The sequence below is a fragment of the Schistocerca americana genome, chromosome 5 (genome assembly GCF_021461395.2).
Source record: "Schistocerca americana isolate TAMUIC-IGC-003095 chromosome 5, iqSchAmer2.1, whole genome shotgun sequence".
Taxonomy (NCBI): Eukaryota; Metazoa; Arthropoda; class Insecta; order Orthoptera; family Acrididae; genus Schistocerca; species Schistocerca americana.
Window position 1 is genome coordinate 180,358,692 of NC_060123.1, and position 12,469 is coordinate 180,371,160.

Here is a 12,469-nt window from a genome sequence, read left to right on the forward strand (position 1 = left end):
AAACGATTCTCCATAAAACGAGAAAACCATTTCCTTGCTGTGCTCTGTCTAAAGGCATTATCGCCAAACACAACCCGAATGGTTCTGGCTGCCTCCGCTGCTTTCACCTCTCTACTGAACTCAAACAGAAGAATGAATATGTCGGAAATGTTGCGATTTATCCACTTGGCACAACATCTTCTAGAGTCCACAGCTCCACTCGCCATCTCCAAATGACAATATGACAATAAGTAGATTCAAATAGCAACAGTGAACTACAAATAAAAAATGATAACAGGTAAGTAAACCCATAGCATTCGGAATAGCAACATGTAAAACAAAAACCGTACAAACGTATGCAATAATCTAATAATTTTCCCTATAGTTTTCCAGTAAATCTCAATCTGGCACCTCTGTTTGGTTCACTTAATTGTGCGTTCCAGCTTTGGTCAGTTTCGACGGATAATCCCATCTATTTTCTATTTGTTATTACTCCGAACCATGAGCCACGGAAAATGCAATCGGTCAGTTTTTTGCCTTTTTATCTGCAATACCTTTAAATTACGTTAAGAGTCAACTGTCAGCTCCTTCACCAACCATCGATCCTTTGCACAAAGCCCAGTAATTTTCTGAGTCTTCTGGATTTGCAACTTTTTTGAATACAATTGCTTTATCGCTATCAGCCTCATGGAATTAGCTACGTTAAATACTATGTCATTTATATTTATACTAAAAAGTAACTGCTTTACAATATTACACTGGTTTACTACCGAAGTTACTTTTACATATGAAAATTTCGCATTTTGATTCCTGCAGAGAAGATTTTATTCCGCCACACCACATGGTGCTCTTTCTTCGTCCTATGATATACTGTTAACGGAAGTGAGTTTCCCATGGAGGAAAGCCTGCACTTCGAGATCATAACTCTGTGAGTGTTCATTAACATAAGTTAAATCTTACATAACCCTATTGAAAAATTTGCAGAGTGTTACATAGCAGTCTACAAGGACGGGATCTTTTGCTTTTCACTGTGAGGCAGGTGAGAAACTTAGACCAAGGGTAGTTCCTGTCGTCATGAGCCACGGTTTTGGTTTACATGTGAAATGCGGCGGTTGCGGTACCTAGAATGTGCCCACCGCAGGTCTGTCTCTCCGTAGACCGCAGGATATTACAAAAATATTTTTATGAGGCGGACGGAAGAAAAATGGGCGGTGGTTTTAATCTAGGTAATCGCGCCGGCTAATATTTCATTGCGAACGTTTGCGTTTCCGCCAGCTAGTAATTAAATGAGCAGGCAGCCCGCAGGAAACGACGCTCTCCGGCTCAGTTTTGGAATTCCATCTTCTTGCACACCTGCAGGCAATTCTGCCGAGCTACGTGCGCCTCCATCCGGGGTGCATGGTGGCAACGCCGTTTCCAGAAACATTTCCCTACTTTTAAGTTTCGGAACACTTCATTATATTGCTTGCTCTTACTTTCTCACATGACCTGTGAGCCATTAATAATTTATCTAACGAGAGAAGATAGCTTATTTTTTTCATCGCCAATAAAGATTCTCTGCTAAAACCTACTCGGATTTTTCTGTCTACACTGCCGGAGAAAATAAATGAAGCACACAGAAGTGAAGAAGGTGACTTAATGGGTTTAGAGAATATATGACATTATTTCAGTAATTACAAAATAGAGTGAGATTTACAAAGGACTACTTATCAACATGACATTAAAGGCCCTCTGGCGTGGAATTAGCCAGGGGTTCAGTTGGGAAAGGTGTTATACAGCCTTTGTATTCTCCCATCAGGCAAGTTGCCCCACGACTGTTGTAAGTCGACGGAGTTAGTGTCCGAGCTGGTTCCACACATATTCTATTACGGTCATTTCTCGGGATCTTACTCGTTACAGAAAGACCTCAACATCACGCAGACACGTCATGGAGATACGTCCTACGGGTAGACGAGAACAGTCCTGTTGAAGAACTGCACCACAATGCTGTCATATGAGAGGTGGCACATGAGTAAGCGGGCTGACCATGACGAACCATTGTGCCGTCAGCGTTCACTCCATTGCAACCAAATGTGCTCTGAAGTCATATTCGATGGTTCCTCACAGCATAACGAGAGTAGTTATATGACTGTGCCCCTCCTAAAGACTGGAAGAATGGGACCTTTTTCAAGGTCGCTCAGTGCTCACTGATGACAGTCATCTGGGAGAGTGTAGAATTATATTCATCAGAGAACACAACGCGACGCAATTCGGCAGCAGTTCATACTTCCTGATCACAGCCCCACTCCAAACACAGCCGTTTGTGTTGTTGTACAGGGATGTCTAAACCTTAAGGACGAAAGACACTTTCGCATGATGTTCACTGAAAAGTAACATATATATTTGAATCTTGGACCATACATAGAAAGGACTTCTTCAGTAAAATAGAGGAGGTAACTCAAAGAAATATTTAGTTGTCTCACACGTTCGTTCGCTTTTCCGTACAGTGCAGTCACAAGGAACGCCTGAAAGCACACCCCCAAGCAGCACAGCTAAGACAGGGTGGTTGCCAGCCTGCCTGCTTCCACACTTCACGCATAAGGTTGTGCACAATATATTATGAGGGCTGTTAAGAAAGTAAGTTCCGATCGGTCCTGAAATGGAAACTGTTTGTAACTGACAATTCGAACGTTTTTACAACACAACTTTTATTGACGTGAGTCTACATGGAATGACTGAATAACAACGAAAAGTCACAATAACAAAGCCAGTAAGAGTTTCCTACCAGAGGCAACAAAAGATAACTTCTAAGTTTCCCACAAGAGCCAGTTGTAACACACATACACTTAATTCTAAGACCTATTCCGATACCGAAGACGTAGTCTTTCCGTGGAGACGTCCTTGAGGTCGGTATTCAGCGTGAACTGACGTCCGGTGCTGGTTCTTGAATTTAAATAATATTGATCAGGCAATCAGATGTTGGTGTAGTAATTCTTCCTGCAGGCCATCTCGATCTCCCTCTGCAGGAAGTAGTACGCGGAATGTCTGCTTCCAAAACAGCAGACGTTTACCACTGCTTACGCCTTTGGGCATAGGCAACCTCGGTCCTGTGTCGTGTTAGATGTGTTGCCGGCCTGCAGGGGCTACCTTGGCGAAGGCGTAACAGAAACGACTGTGAAAATCGGATTAAGTTTTACTCAGATGTGTTGGTCAGTGTCTCTAGTACTTCCGTCGATTGCGTCACGTCGCTCTTTTCAGTTTTCAGCGCACTGCGAGCACATAAGGATGCAGAGAAAGTAGTGTCTTCCGCCAAATACGAGCGCCTGGTGAGAAATTTCGCCTGAAACTATGCAGCCCACATAACATAATTGTCATGCTTTTACTTCTTCAAGACAATTGTCAATCGCATTCTGCAGGGATAATGATGATGCTCCTCCAGCGTTTTCGATGGGAAGTGTTTCAGCACCCACAATACAACCCTTAATTTACTATGAGATTCATCTCTGCTCACATGAACCGCTGACTACAAAGACAACACTTTGGCACAGACAACGACCTGTAGACCAGCGCAGAGAATTGGCAGAAAGTGTTGGCGGTTGCCTTACATAAAGAGGGTATTGGAAAGTTGGCACAACCCTACGACAGATGTCTAAGTTGGAGCGGCGACTGCGTAGAGATGTAGCTGGAAGTTGTAGCTAACTGTTGCGATTAAAACTTTATGATTTTAATAGTTGTTTAAATTTTCACAGCCGACCGGTACTATCTTTCCGAATAGCCCACGTAACTAAATAAGGTGGATCGGTTTTGTAAACAAACTTTTTCTTGCAGTATATATCGTTATTGTCGACAATATATTGCAATTTCTCTGGAAGCTTATAAATGTCGTCCTTCCAAAAAGTCAGTGTGTTCAGGTTGATTAACTCTTCGAGGTTCAGTCTGTAGTCCTCTAAGGAGATGAGACGTTTAACATTCAGGAAATTGTTCAGAGAACGCAACAGATGAAAGTTTGAAGGGGCAATGTCTGGCGAATACAGCTGTTGAGGTAACACATTCAATTCAAAACAACACAGGTTTTGACGGGTGACTAAAGAGGTGTGTAGCCTGGCGTTGTCGTGGTGAAAGAAGACATTGTGCCCCAGATAAGGTCGTTTCTCATCAGTGACTGCCGTGAGGTGATCCAACTGCGAACAGTAATTCTTGGGAGTGATAGGCTCATTCGGAGGAAGTTCGTAATACAAGACGCTTTTGCAATCCAACCAGCTGAGTAACAGAACGCAGCCCTCATTTAGGAACAGATAGTGGTGGCTGCCCTGTCTTGTGCCACAATTTACGCTTGGAAATGTAGTTGTACACGATCCGCTTCTCATCTCCATAAAAGGAGAATTCTGATTGCGTTTCAATAAGAACATACAGATGGGCTCGTCCTGAGTAAATTCCCTTCACTCGGTTCGTGAGGGAGCCATACTTCGGGTATATTTACGTATTGCAGCTTCTTCAAGTTCCTGGTCACAATAACACGAGCGACATTGGGCTCTAATAACAACAGCAGCGTTGTCATTTGCAGATTGTTGAGCCGTTCCATGTCCGTAACTGTTGGCTTCCCAGATAGAGGTTTGTGTGTTAGGGCGAAAATCCCAGGTAGAAATCAGCTAAATTTACTGCTTTCCAGAGGTTTCAAACACACGATCACGCTTTTCCATTCAACCCTGGGCACAAACACCTCATATATCCAACAGCAATTCAGGTTGTCGACCTCTACAACGCAGCGGCTGTTAGGCAACCGTGTTACTGTGGGTGCAGGGAGGTGGGACATGACAGGTGCAGGGTTTGCAGGGGTTACAGCTGGAACGCTCCAGCGAAACGAACCAACTTATGAGACAACCCAGTACATAATGAGGTGAACAGATGTACCACTTTAATTAAAAAAAAATACGCTGAAGCAATTTTTGAGAACGTTTCATGATGGCCCGGGACACTACATAGATCTTAATAGGGTGTGTAATCTATCACCACGAACGGCAATGCTGGATGGAATTTAATCCGGCGTAAGGGGCAGGCCGGCCCATTCGTCGAATATGCTCTCATTCGGTGAGCTCCTCCAACTGCGCTGTTTGATGCAGTCACTTACTGTCCAATCATCAGAATGAAGTCAGGGCTGCATGCACATCTGGAAAGCCCCACTGAGGGAAGGAGTACAGTGTCAAAAGAATGTTGACCGCTGAGTGTACCGTGTCCAAAAAGTTACTGTGACACTGTACTACTTTCCCTCGTGCGTTTTTTCAGGTGTACGTTCGGCCACTAACATTTTTATGCATGACACTGCGCGACTGCATCGCAGGTGGTTCAAAATGGCTCTGAGCACTATGGGACTTAACATCTGAGGTCATCAGTCCCCTAGAACTTAGAACTACTTAAACCTAACTAACGTAAGGACATCACACACATCCATGCCCGAGGCAGGATTCGAACCTGCGACCGTAGTGCTCGCACGGTTCCAGACTAAAGCGCCTAGAACCGCTCGGCCACTGCGGCCGATCATAGCAGGTGGGGGAGGTGTGAGAACGAGAGGACATTTAGCGGATGGACGGCCTGCCCGTTCCCATACTTCAACCCCATCGAGCGTATGAGGTATGAGTTGGGGAGCTGCCAACCACGCTGACAGAGGAATGGAACGCCCTACCAAAATTATTCCTTATGAGCCTTGTGGCCAGCATGAGAACACGTTGCAGGGCATTTACTGCCGTCCGTGGTGATCACGTACCCTATTAAGACCTCTGTGCTGTCTTTTGTAAGGCCCAGGGGAACATCACGTGGTGACATGGTGACCAAACGCAACGTCAGAACTTTTTCTCTGCTATTTTCTCCCTTTCTGTAACCGAATTGACATTAATAGAGTGTGGCTTCAGATTTTTCTTGTGATCTTCTATATATTACTCCAGCCACTCTGCAATTTTAGAATGGTTTTTGTTTTCACATTTATCTCAAGTGATGGTCATACCATTTCTGGGTTCCTCGTTCTCACCCCTTTTAAATACACTGCCTGCCAAAAAAAACTGAAGCACCAAGAAAACATGGACGGATGGCAATGTGACTTCGTAACTTACACGCCATCGGCGGGTACGTAAATGGTTGGAGATGCAATTCAGGCAGTACAGCTAATAGAGTGCGTTAAGTTGCTCGTATTTAAGCGTGAGATGTAGAGTCATCACTGTGAAGGACAAGGAGATGCCACGTCCTCTTATGAGACAGCGTTATCAACACTTGAAGCAATTTGAGAGGGGCTTTATTGTGGGCCTCCATTTGGCCTGCTGGTCGAATCGTGTAATAACCGGTTTTTTGGAGCACTCAGAAAGACGTGACAGCGCCACGACTTGGACTGAATGACAACTTGAAGTCGTCGTCAAGATTCCGTTCGGTTACTTCTGATCACCACCAGGGATGGTCCCTCTTTTGTGCACCTAATCCCTTCATATCTGCGCCTGTCATCCGAGAATTAGTAACAAACTGCCTACAGCTTTCTGTGCCACTGGCAGCATTTGTCGAAGTCTAGCAGCAACCGTACTAAGGAATTACCGCCCCATGCGTTGGCTGTCGTTAGCACCACAACGCAAATGACTGTGTTTCGAGTGGTGAATCAACTCGGAAGCGTGGACTGCTGATTAGCATTGCATTGTGTCCAGCGATGAACTGCGGTTCTGCACGGCCCCAGGTGGCCATTGTCGTCGAGTTTGGCAGTGACGTGTGCTGAAGTCCTATTCTTCCGATATTGTGGAGAGGCAAAGCGGAATTACGTCTGGCGTCATGGTAGGGGGAATCAACGGGTATGACTTCAGATCACGCCTGATAGTGACTGACGGAACTCAGAGACACAACGGTACGTCCACACATGGAATGCGTCTCAGAAATGTGATGTTCGCATACTCCCGCGTCCAGCAAAGTCCCTACATCTGTCCCCGATAGAACGTGTATGGGCCAGCTCCAACGTTAACTTCGTCCAGTGCCAATATTCAAGATCTCAAGGACCTGTTACGACTGTTGTAGGTCAGTTTGCTTCAGAAGAGGAAAGAACGGCTTTATGGCAGCATAATAAATCGAATCAGTGCGTGCGTCTACGAAGGAAGAGGTGTTAAATTATACTGAAAAGTGGGCTCATGCTGCCAAATTCATTGTAAATTTGACTCGAGATTGTAAACAATGAAATAATGTAACATACCCTCTCAACCCGTATAGTTTTCTAATGCCTTCCGGGTGCTTCACGTTTCTCGTCGGTGTGTATTTTTGGCTCAAAAACCTAATTTCTACTCCTGCTACAGATATCGGTGACTCCGAAGGTATCTCATCGACTCTTTGCTGACTACTTTGAGCTCTAACGTTTAGTGCTATGTCTAATTATAATCACCTATTTGTTTCACATTAACATCCCCTTCCTCCTCCACCTCACTTTCAGACAGATTATTATTGTCACGAGCTCTCCGTCTGCCAATCATCTGCATTTAATAGACCTTTCCCGTAGGTACCTTCTAAATTAACATATTTAAATTTTCATTTTCCAAAATTACGTTTAATCCTGTATGACGTGTCGATTTTTCCTTGAATCATAGTTCTATCAAGATCTTTCTGTCATCCATTCTGAATTTGCCTCATTACACTTTACTTCCGAAGCAACTTATACTTGTGTCTTCCAATCGTATTTTTCAAGATTGTGATAATCATCTTCTTGTAATATACGCCTGATATATAGCACAGTATGAAAATGAGTCATGGACTGTGTTAAAAGCGATAAGGATGATGAAGCGTTTGGGAAGTGGTGTTATAGAAAGATGTTGAAAACTACGTGGTCCGATACTGTAAGAAATGAAGACTCTGTGAAGGTAAACGACGTTTTGGAAACTGACATATATTAAGACAACGGGGAGTAGCCTCCACGGTAATAGAAGAAGCTGTAGAGGGTAAAAGCTATAGAAGAAGACGGAGATTCGGATATATCGAACAAATAATTCAGGATGTTAGGCGCAGGTGCTGCTCTGAAAGAAAGGGTTGGCACTAGCCAAAAGACTGATGACCTAAAAAAAGATTTTTTTTTAAATTGACAATTCGTTGACTGGGCTGTCATTGCGATGCAGTACCTGTCTACTATTTTTTTTTTTTTTCACTGAAACTGAAGTCTGAGAAAACTTGCAATAAACTTAAATAACATAATTGTTAGGCGGAAAATACAAATCCGTAGTATCGTCTTTAATAGGGTAAACATTTATGTAGAACCATTTGAAGAACAATATTTTCCCCTTTACTGTCTTTTAAGCTGAATTCCGAATTCCGCGATTAGTTGCTTCCCATTCAACTGGCCGACAATGAAGAAGCGAGTAATAAATTTTGGGCAAATTCATAAACTTACTGCTAAAGCGTGTGGTGTCTCCAAGTCAACTGTAGGCCGTATTAGCAAATCTATCTCATTGGCAGAATCTCCAGACATGAATGAGTGTTTCGATTCTCCATGAAAGGGATACGAACGTGAACGAGAATCAACCGACTTTGACGATTTTAACAAAGAGCTCGTGCATAGAACAGTGCTGCCCACTGAATATCGCGGAAGTCATTTCCCTCTGTACGTGATACGATACAATAATGGTGTCTGAAATGTTAGCAAAAATAATTTTGTAGTTTTCTTAACAAGTTTCTCGCGGGAAGTTTCTTCGAGTTACTACAAAACGAAAATGCATCAGTGACTACATTTTTCGCTACGCAGTTGCCACATTTTCTCACCTCTTACAATATTTTTTTTAATCTCAGAATATATTTATGTTTAAGAAATAAATGACCTGGGGTATGCTTCTGTAAACTTTGAGGATGTTCATATTTTTTTCAGTCAAATTGCATTAGTGATTCTGTTACTACCACATTCTGAAAAAAAATTGTTTTCCTACATAATTTCTTCAGACATTAGTTTTCATTTTTTTTCTAGCAGCTAGTGATAATTTTCTTTTGGAAAGTGCTCCATCATGTTCTAAACTAAAATAGAGTAGCCCAATATCTTTTTGAATTTTTACGGACATTTGAAATTATGACTATAAAAAAACTGGCAATGCTGTAAGACAGCGACATGACCTTGAAGCCCTATTTTTGTGTCAGCTACTCTAGTATGTTTCCAGGTAGTCTGTCTAAGTGTCCTTAGAACTTCATTCGTCTCTTTCTAATGTCAGTTTCGACGTTTCATACTTTTTCTGTTTTCTCGTTGGTTTTCAGTCTGTGTCCATTTTGTGTGTGTTGGTTCCACAATTTTATAATAATCTTGCTCCCTCCTCTCTTAATTTCTTGTAAATCTAGTTTCCGATTCAGCGAGATTGTTTCACTAGAGTATGTGACTGTCGTTTTGATTACTGTTATGTAGTGTCTTATTTTAATGGCTTTTGACAGGCAGTTTTTGTAACACAAATTTTGAACAAGTCCAGGTGCTTTCTGCATTATCTGCAGTCTGCTTCTTGTGCTATTTCTTTTTTTCAAATCCCGTTGGCTCAATAATTTCACCGAGATACTTAAAGTGTTTCACTGTTGATTTTACCATAGTTTGTTTTAAGTTTCGGAATATCTGACTTGCAGCATATGAATTCATGTTTCTCAACGGAGATTTGCAGGCCAAACTTCTCAGTACATTCTTTGAAGGCCTCGATTTGTTTTAGTGCTGTTTCTTCACTGTCGGTGAGAATCACTAAGTCATCTGCAAACTCTAAATATAGAATGTTCAATTTTCTTTGAGCTCTTCCTTGTCCGATTGGCTTCCAAAAGTTTGGTTTCCTTAGTTCCATTTTCCATTCTTTCATTACTTTGCCCAAAACCATGTTGAATAATAATGACAGCATCCCATTTCCATGTCTTTCTCTCGTTTTAGCTGAGAACAATTCCGATATTTCAGCTATGAATTTAATTTTTGGTTTGATTTCTGTCAATGTTTGGTCGATCAGTATCCGGGTTATGGTATCTAGTCCACATTCTCCCAGAATACTGCATAGAGATTATCTGTCTACAGAATCAACGAATGTGCAAACTATATGTTTCAACTCGATTGCTTTAATTTTTAAAATAGTTTTAAGATTTAAAATCTGTTCCAGGCACGACCCATTAGGTCGAAAGCCTGCTTAGTAATGTGAAATTTATGTTCTAGTTATTTTTGTGCCTTCTTTAGGAGACATGCGGATAAATCATTGTAAGTGACAGGCAATAGTTAAATGACTGTAGTCGTTAACATCTAATCTCTCTCTCTCCATTTTTGTGCAATGAACGAGTCAGTGCACATTCCTCTGGAATATTCTCTGTCTGCCAAATTTCTTGAATGATTTGAGCGATCTCTTTTAAGGAATTTGGACCAATGCTCATCACTACTTCAGCTACAATTTCATCTTCTCTCTATGACATTATTTTTGAGCTTTTTAATGTGACTATAAATTTCTTCTTGAGTTGGCGGTAGTGAAGTTTCATCGTGTGTTCTCGTTGTAATCTGGAGAATCTAGTACTTGATTGTAAGCAATTTGGAAGTTCTGAGAAGTATGTGCCTAATTATTGACAATTTCTTTGTTTGTTAGTGTCAATTTTCCGTTTTGTTTCCTGAAACAGGGGTTTCGTGTAGAGTGTTCTTTGATTTGATTTGCAAATATTTTGTAAAAATCATGTATTTTGTGGTTCCTAAAGTCTTTTTCAGTTGAGTTTAGCTGTTCATTAAGATATTTTCTTTAGTTTATGTATTTTAGCTGTTTGTTTCTTGACTTCGAAAAATTTCTGTTGTGTGGTTTCTGATTCGTCACAGTTGTTTAAGAAGGCTAGCTGTCCCGGTTGCGTTATAACAATTTGAATTGCACCTTGGGTTTGTTTGTGTGGCCTTCTTCCGCAGCAGCTGTTATCATCTGTTATAATAGGTTATCTCTTTCGAGGTGACTGCAATGTAATTAAAAAGAATTACACCAGACGCCTTTCGCTTTTATTTACGAAACATCTTTTGTGGCAGTCTCTAAATTGGATACACACGCTTGTACATTTATTTGATTCTTTTAGGTTAAAAACATCGATTTCTTTATGAAGTTGGTCTGTGAGCTACTTACAATGTTTCTTTACATAGTCTGCACCCTACCCTCTTCCTAGCAGTGGCTGATGTCTACAGGTTTCATTTCACATCTGCAGTTTTCGGCTTTTTGCGTTATTTCCTGCGCTGTACTACTTATAACCGACTTTCTTAACTGTTTTTCAATCATCACTGCTGCAATGTTTATGCCTATTCGTTTGTTTCCGTTCATGTTGTGAGTGTTGCCAATCTATGAAACTATTTTGCGTGTGTGTGTGTGTGTGTGTGTGTGTGTGTGTGTGTGTGTGTGTGTGTGTGTGAGAGAGAGAGAGAGAGAGAGAGAGAGAGAGACACAGAGACAGAGATAGGAGGCAGAGGGACAGAGTTAGTGAAATTGTCTTGTGTGTAGGTAGAGATGTGAGAGGGGTGGCGTTTTCTTCCGCAAGGGGGGGGGGGGGGGAGAATAGACGCGGCTGTCCTGGACAGATCTGGGAGAAAATGGTAGTGGTAAATGGAGCCTGTTGCTGTATTTGTACTTTTAATGTTATATTAAGTGGACAATCAGTTGAAAGAGTGTGTGGTATGCCAAGTTGATCTGATCATTTATGAATTATTTCTTTTCTGTTATGGTTTTTTTGGATATGGTAGTTTTCTTGAAAGGCGAAGAGGTGTTTTTTGGTGTTGTTTATGCTTTGATTTCCATGTCTGTGTCTCTACTTGTAATTTTATGTTGGTGTTGGTGTAAGTGTTCTGCAAAAGTTGACTGATTTGTCCTATACTTCCATGCTCATATCTGTTCCTTGTATCTGGTGTCAAATGTCCTCCTGGTTTGGCCTATATATCTTCCATCACATATTTTGCATTTCAGTTGGTATTTTCTTGATTTCTGATACAGTTCAGTTTTTCCTAATGTTTTTGGGAAGTATTTCTGAGTTGTTGGTTTGGTGTGCTACTTTTATGCCTCGGTCTTTCAAAATATTGGATATTCTGTATGTGTATATGTGGTTGTATGTCATTGTGTACCATCTTTTACTTTCTCTTTCTTTCACACTTTGTGTTGTTTCTATTCCTGTATTTTGTGTATTTTTTTGTGAGTGATTGCGTCCTTGTGTTGGTGACTGTTAGGTATTTGTACTTTTCTGTTTCTTGATTTTCTTGTTCAGCTTTGTTACTAAGTTCTCTTTGTATCCATTGTTTGTGGCTATTTGTATTACAGTATTCATTTCTTTTTTGTAATTGTCTGTAGGTAATGGTACTGTGTTCAGTCTGTGGAGCATGTATCTAACTACTGCATACTTTAGAGAATTGGGGTGTTGTGATGTCTTATATATAATTGTGTCTGTTGTTGTCGGTTTTCGGTATAAGGCGAATATGTGTTGGTTGTTTTGAATCTTTATGGTGATGTCAAAGAAATTTAACTGTCTATTTTGCTCTTTCTCTATTGTAAAACGTATCTTATCA

General features: G+C 41.3%; 1 protein-coding gene across 1 annotated transcript in view; it reads left to right on the forward strand.

The window, feature by feature from the left end:
• Positions 1 to 12,469, forward strand: part of LOC124616259 — a 932,810-nt gene that overhangs the window by 702,017 nt on the left and 218,324 nt on the right. The window lies entirely within an intron of this gene.